Source organism: Nanorana parkeri, unplaced genomic scaffold, assembly GCF_000935625.1.
Source record: "Nanorana parkeri isolate BGI_ZX_2015 unplaced genomic scaffold, ASM93562v1 scaffold309, whole genome shotgun sequence".
NCBI lineage: Eukaryota > Metazoa > Chordata > Amphibia > Anura > Dicroglossidae > Nanorana > Nanorana parkeri.
Window position 1 is genome coordinate 232,467 of NW_017306577.1, and position 6,313 is coordinate 238,779.

General features: G+C 42.8%; 1 long non-coding RNA gene across 1 annotated transcript; it reads right to left on the reverse strand.

The window, feature by feature from the left end:
* Positions 1–4,133: 4,133 nt before the first annotated feature.
* LOC108788160 lies at positions 4,134–5,610 on the reverse strand. The gene is made up of 3 exons (XR_001941318.1): positions 5,555–5,610; positions 4,323–4,415; positions 4,134–4,187 (listed from the first exon to the last, which is right to left on the reverse strand). It is a non-coding gene; the product is annotated as an uncharacterized LOC108788160 (long non-coding RNA).
* Positions 5,611–6,313: the final 703 nt, after the last annotated feature.

Consider the following 6,313-nt stretch of genomic DNA (forward strand, 5'->3'; position numbering starts at 1 on the left):
ATATATATATATATAAATAATTAAATATTACATATTATAAATTGCAATATTATTAAAAGAAAGTTTTCCACTTACTATCCCAAAATTAAATGTTTACTGAAGACTAGAAATACTCACATTTGCCCTCAGCATTCCGGCAGATGATCTGATCCTCGTTGGTGACATCGATCACATCAACAATCTCGCCCGCTTTTACGTGGAGCGCCATTTTGTCTCTTAGGCTTAGAGGAACCGTAGTGCTGATGGTGGCGATGCTATAAACACTGATTTCCCCGGTATACTGAATCATAGAAAGAGAGGAATATGATGTACGACAATGAAAAAGCACGGAAGGATGCCTGGTGCTGTAAACGAGGACTCTAGTCGATACATTTTTGAAGTTTTGGAAATACATAATCAGTGTGAATTTTCTCATCAATGTTAAAGTCTAAAAACGTTGGGGGGAATTTATCAAAAGTGGAGCAAACAGAATTTGGAACAGTTGTCCATGGCAACCAATCAGCTTCTCTCTTCAGTTTGCTCAGGTAAGATTTGAAAATGAGAGAGAGAGAAGCTGATTGGTTGCCGTGCAAATCTGCTCCAGTTTTTGACAAATTCCCCCCATTGTTTCTTTGTATCATTTGTCAATATATGCTGCCGCTCCGTATGGGCGGTCATTAATGCAACGACACAATACCCTTTATTGTACAACTAAAGTCAATATTTTTTTTTTTTAAATGCTACAATGTAATGAGTTTTTTTCTTTGGTAGAATAGAATCCGCACTGTCTGGATTTTACAAGAAGGGGGTGGTAGTCCCCCACAAAGCTGGCCCTGAAAAGTTAAGTCAGTGTAAATAAAGTATCAGAGACAGTACGCAGCTGTGATGTAGGCATAGCAGACACACTTAGGGGCTGATGTATGAATGTTCTGCCGAGCGTACAGCTGGGTGAATGCCGTTCACACAGCATTTCCACCACTAGATGGAGCCAAGGTGCATAGAAAAATACTGAAGGAAGAGTAAATTGATGTTATTTGTATTTTTTTAGTGTGTTTCAGAATTTTTGTTATAGCATCTATGAACATGTAGATTAATAGAATAAAAATACAACACATGTTTCTTTATTGAACTTGAAAAGTTGATTTTCTATGTCGCTTTCTTGTTGTAAAAGTCCTTTGGTGTTGGTGTATTTGCCTTTAGGATGCAGACCCCAGAGCCATCTCATCTCAACTGCAGCATTTAATGTGAAGTCTGAAATGCCTTAGACCCCGTTCACACTTGGCGATTTATCGCGCGGTAATTCCCGCGATATCGCGGCAAATTACCGCGCGATATCGCTCCCCAATGCATTTCAATGGGGCAAAGGGTCCTGCTGTCGCGGGTCGTGTGTCGCTACAGCAGGACCCTTTTGGACCCTTTTTGGAGCGGATTTATTTCCGCGAGATTTATTTATCTCGCGATATCGCGCAATTTGCATATCGCAGAGTGTGAATGGGGCCTTAAAGTGACATTAAACCCTCAGATTTTTTAACATAAACCAATACTGTAATGTGCGCCTTACTGTAATCCATGGTTGATTCCCTTCTCTTCCTTTTAAATCTGTATCTGTTCTCATGCTCTGCAGAACTTCTGTTTTGCAGCAGACTGCCTTGTCTCAGGAATGGATACATGGTGTCTGTGTGTAGGGTTGTATAGGTTCACAACCTGAGCCAGCACTACAGGAAGAGGCACTCAGCTGCAAAGGGAAGTTCTCTCCTAGCATGAGAAGAGATACGGATTTAAAAAGGAAGAGCAGCAAAGAGAAGGGAAACAACCATGGATTACAGTAAGGCGCACATTACAGTATTGGTTTATGTTAAAAAATCTGAGGGTTTAATGTCACTTTAAAGTATATCTAAAGCCAAAACTTGATTTCTTTTGTATAGAATACAGACAATAAAAAAGGACTCAAGGATTGTTTTATTTTTCCTTTATTTCTAGATTTCCCCCAATATAAAAAAAATTACTAAAAGTCACCCACCCTCTATATGGTCCTCCTCAGTCCAAATGAGGATCATAATTGCAACAATAGTAGATCATTACCTTGGTATTGTCAAACAAAGTGTGCACCGGACAGTAACAAAGTAACATTCTTCTGTGTACAGTTCATTCCACAACATCTCATTTTTACAATGCTCCACCTTATGTATTACGTTGAGGAATTACCGATCATCATATATTCTGGTGCCGCGTCCTATATACGTCCGATGATTGCAATTATGATCCTCGTCTTTGGCCAATACTGATTAATTGTGTGCATTTTACTAGTATAATTTGTCAATCTTACACAAGTATACATGCATCAGGTATCAGGTCCTGCACAATTTTACTAATCTGTAACATATGATTACCAAGTGTGCTTCCAACTTGAAACAAAGTACATTCGCCTCACATTAAAGCCCATGATATCCCGTAGGGTGTGTTGGTGCATCATGGGTCATGTCTGGACGCTTCATCACTGGTCTGGGACGAAAGAACCTTCGGGGGTGAGCACTACATACATACAGTATGTCCATTGTTTGTTTTTTTTGTACATATTTGGTAGTGATTCCTATCTATTGTTACTTTTTAATGTGATCCCCATGTTACTATTTTTTTCATATTTTCTTCTGCGATACATTTTTAGAGCTATAGTAATAATCTTCATATATGTCCTTTGTGTATTTGAATTCTTAATTTTGAACGTTGTATGCTTATATTTTATTGCTTAGTTAAAGAACACATTACAAATACATCGGTACCTCGGTTCACGAACTTAATTCGTTCCGCGATTCTGGTCGCGCACCGATTTAGTCGTGATCCGAATCAAACTGTGATCAGACCGCGATATCGACTAGAGGAAGCCACGGCCACTTGTCAGAGCGGGGAAGATGACTGCGGTTGTGTTCGTCACCCGAAGCGGAGTTCGCAAACGGAGGCAAAATTTTGCCGAACCGAATTGTTCGCGAACAGAAGCGTTCGTGAACCAAGGTACCACTGTTCCTACATATTTACATTTAATGTCATTTAGCCCTCACATCCCAGTTAATACTGTATACTGATCATAACATTTTGTTTCTTTGGAGCCCTGATGAAGGGGAACCTTTTGAACGCCTGAAACGTTTTGGATTTTTATGATCAGTGTCTAATGAAAATGAATTCTGGACTTTTAGCACTTTCATCCTGGCATAACCAGTCCCTGTTTCAGCAAAGAGCCAACCTTCCACCACCACTTATGGGAGATCTGCCCAAGGAGCATAATTTCCTCTGATCATTGCCGACTTTAAGAGATCCAGAGGACCTCACCTTTCTTCTACTGCCAGGAAGAATAAAAAACTGACAGAGGCTCTAACGATATCCCATTTCATTCAAAGCTAAAACATGTTTTGGCTTGAGATATACTGGAACTTCCTTCTTTCATGCTTGTACAGGGTTGCTTATGACTCATTGGGTGGTAAGCAGCAACAGGGTGGCCGTCTACTCTTTAAAAAAAAAGTTTTCTTTAGCTCTTGGCGCTAATGGCTGCACACTCAAAGTTTTAAACAGTTTATCACAGACTTGAGGGGCTGCTCATCCAAGGCTCTGGGGCTTCCACCACGAACATAGAAAACAAAAAGGGAACAGAGCGCCAACTCCGTGTGTAAAATCGTTTATTACAATAAATAAAACAAGGGATAAAAGTACTCGCAAACAAACGTTATCATCAGGCTTTAACAACAAACGAGAGGCCACACTGTCTGTTAACCCAACATGGTATCCCCCCGACTATGTAACACGGTAGTCTCCGGTCACATCACCGTCCACCGACCGCAGTCAGCCAAGATTGATGCGTTTCAGGGGCAAGCCCCCTTCCTCAGAATCATGATTCTACCGATTCTACTATCTAACACTACCATGTTACATAGTCAGGGGGATACCAGTTAAAGCCTGATGAAAACGTTTGTTTGCGAGTACTTTTATCCCTTGTTTTATTTATTGTAATAAACGATTTTACACACGGAGGTGGCGCTCTGTTCCCTTTTGTTTTCTTTTAAAAAAAGGTAATTCATTTAGATACCTAATTTCCATCAAAAACTATGAAAATAGAAAAACAACAATAATCATAACAATAATAAGAAAACCATACCTTGAATTTATCCCGGAAAATCTTCTCTTCCTTGGCAAGCTTCTTCGCTGGTGTGTTGCCTTTCCTGGAAGCCAGATTTAGGATAGCATTAAATACTAAAGTGGATCCCCCTTTCATTAACTCATTGCATTCTAAAATATACATTCTTGTACATTGTGCCACCGTTCTGTCACTTAGATAAGATAGATAAGAACTTTACCCTTCGTTTTTCAGGCTGTCTGTCTTTCCTTTCTGCTCTTTGCCCTTGAGGAATAATGAGCGGAATATCGTTGAGGATTTGTCTTCCTTCTCTCTGGAAGGGAAATGGTCAGGTGAGTGAAGAGTTTCCGTTACATGTTTTGAGGGATCCCTGTTTAGCTGGAGACGTCACATTCTGGAATTGGAATGGTTGGGTGGCTCGTGTATCAGAATCTGAAGGTGAAATCCAGCAGTGGGTCTTATTTTGAAATAATATTGTTTTACTTACCATGAAATCTATTTCTTAGAGGGACACAGGCAATCAGGCATTGAGACATGTCAGGTTGTTGGTACATCCAGATGGTTCCTTAGGTAGTTGCTCCCCGGCATTGGAATGCTTGGGGCAACCAACCGGAAATGGTTCCGATCACCCGTGTAATTCAGGGAGTCCCTCAGTAGAAGAGGGATGCTGAGGGGTGCCAGGTATCAGGAGGGATTTAGCAGTACCCAAGGATATAGGATTCTCCTGAAAAAGGGAGTGGGAGACCAGACGGTGTACAATTGCAGGAGCCAAGTCAAGTCCCCACTTGGACAGCAGTAAGGTGTCCCACGGGGAATCCAGGAAGACCTGAGAGGTTACATTGCTTTGTGCAATAGTGCGGGGACAACTGAAGAAGGTGCCAGATCAACATGCTAAAAGGGGTGTCCCAATCACCCAAGTGCGGGGGAGGCAAACTAGCCAAGGACCAACCCAGATGTACAAACTGCCCAACTGTTCCTGAATTATATTCCTCAATGGAGGAGTTTCAGAATTTCATTGTGGAGAGTAGAGCAGCATAGGACATGACAAATGGTTCAATCCATGACTATGATCAATCAATTTAGGGTACCCTAGTGAAGGACTTGGAGCATTCCTGTGCTGCAGGGCCAACCCTTCTCTCTTCCTGCCGACGAGAGAAGGTGGCACCCATAGAGCGCAGGAGGGGAATGGCAGAGCATCTCATCGCCGGCCCTGGCTCTTATGTATGAGATTGGGCCATGGAAAAATCATGAATGACCCCTCCCATTGTCCTCAATCTCATGCAACATGACCTTTGTTCCCCTCTGCTGCGGGACAATACAGACAGTCCTCATCTCAGATACTTAAAAACAATGAGATCCTTTCCGTTTTCCACATTATTGTTCCGCAACGTCAAGAGGTTACATTTCGAAAATGATTCTGACCCATGAAACAAAGCATGATGGAAAACGTACCTTGCATTGCTTTCACTTGAACCATTACTATAATTTTCACCACCTTCCTCTGATGCCGCATCTGATAAGAAAAAAACAACATTATAAAGTTACTGCAACGCATTCAAATCCTTCAGCTGCATCGTGATTTAGTGTGAGTATAACCTAAACTTTTGTTTTAGGTTTGGATGTAGTTCAGAAGAATTAGACCCCCGGTCATGTTTTTACAGCTGTCGATGTCCCTGTTAGGTGGATACACCCTCTCTATTTGTCCTGGATGGGAAATCCAAAAATGTACAATTTTCACCAGTGCAGGAGGTGGGGGCAGGGCCGTCACTATAATGAAGCAGACTGAGGCGATTGCCTAGAGTTGCCACCTGTCCGGGATTCACCAGGAAAGTCCGGATTTTGTGTATGCTCTGAAAACCCAGACACAAAAATTTCACAATGTCAGATGGACAGGGGCAACCACGGGGTCCTGGTGTTCCAACTTGAGTGCACTTGAGGAGGCATGGCACATGGAGGGACACTGGAACTGAGGGAGCAAGGAGGTGCCTAAAACACAGGGCGCAAATAAGTCTTAAAGGGCTCAGGGGTTTGGCTTCAGACAGATGTGCTGCTCGCCAGCTCTCCGCGCTCCCTGCCCTGGCCGCCTCTCCTCGCTCCCTCCCTCCCCTGGCCGTCTCGCCTCGCTCCCTCCCTCCCCTGGCCGTCTCTCCTCGCTCCCTCCCTCCCCTGGCCGTCTCTCCTCGCTCCCTCCCTCCCCTGGCCGTCTCTCCT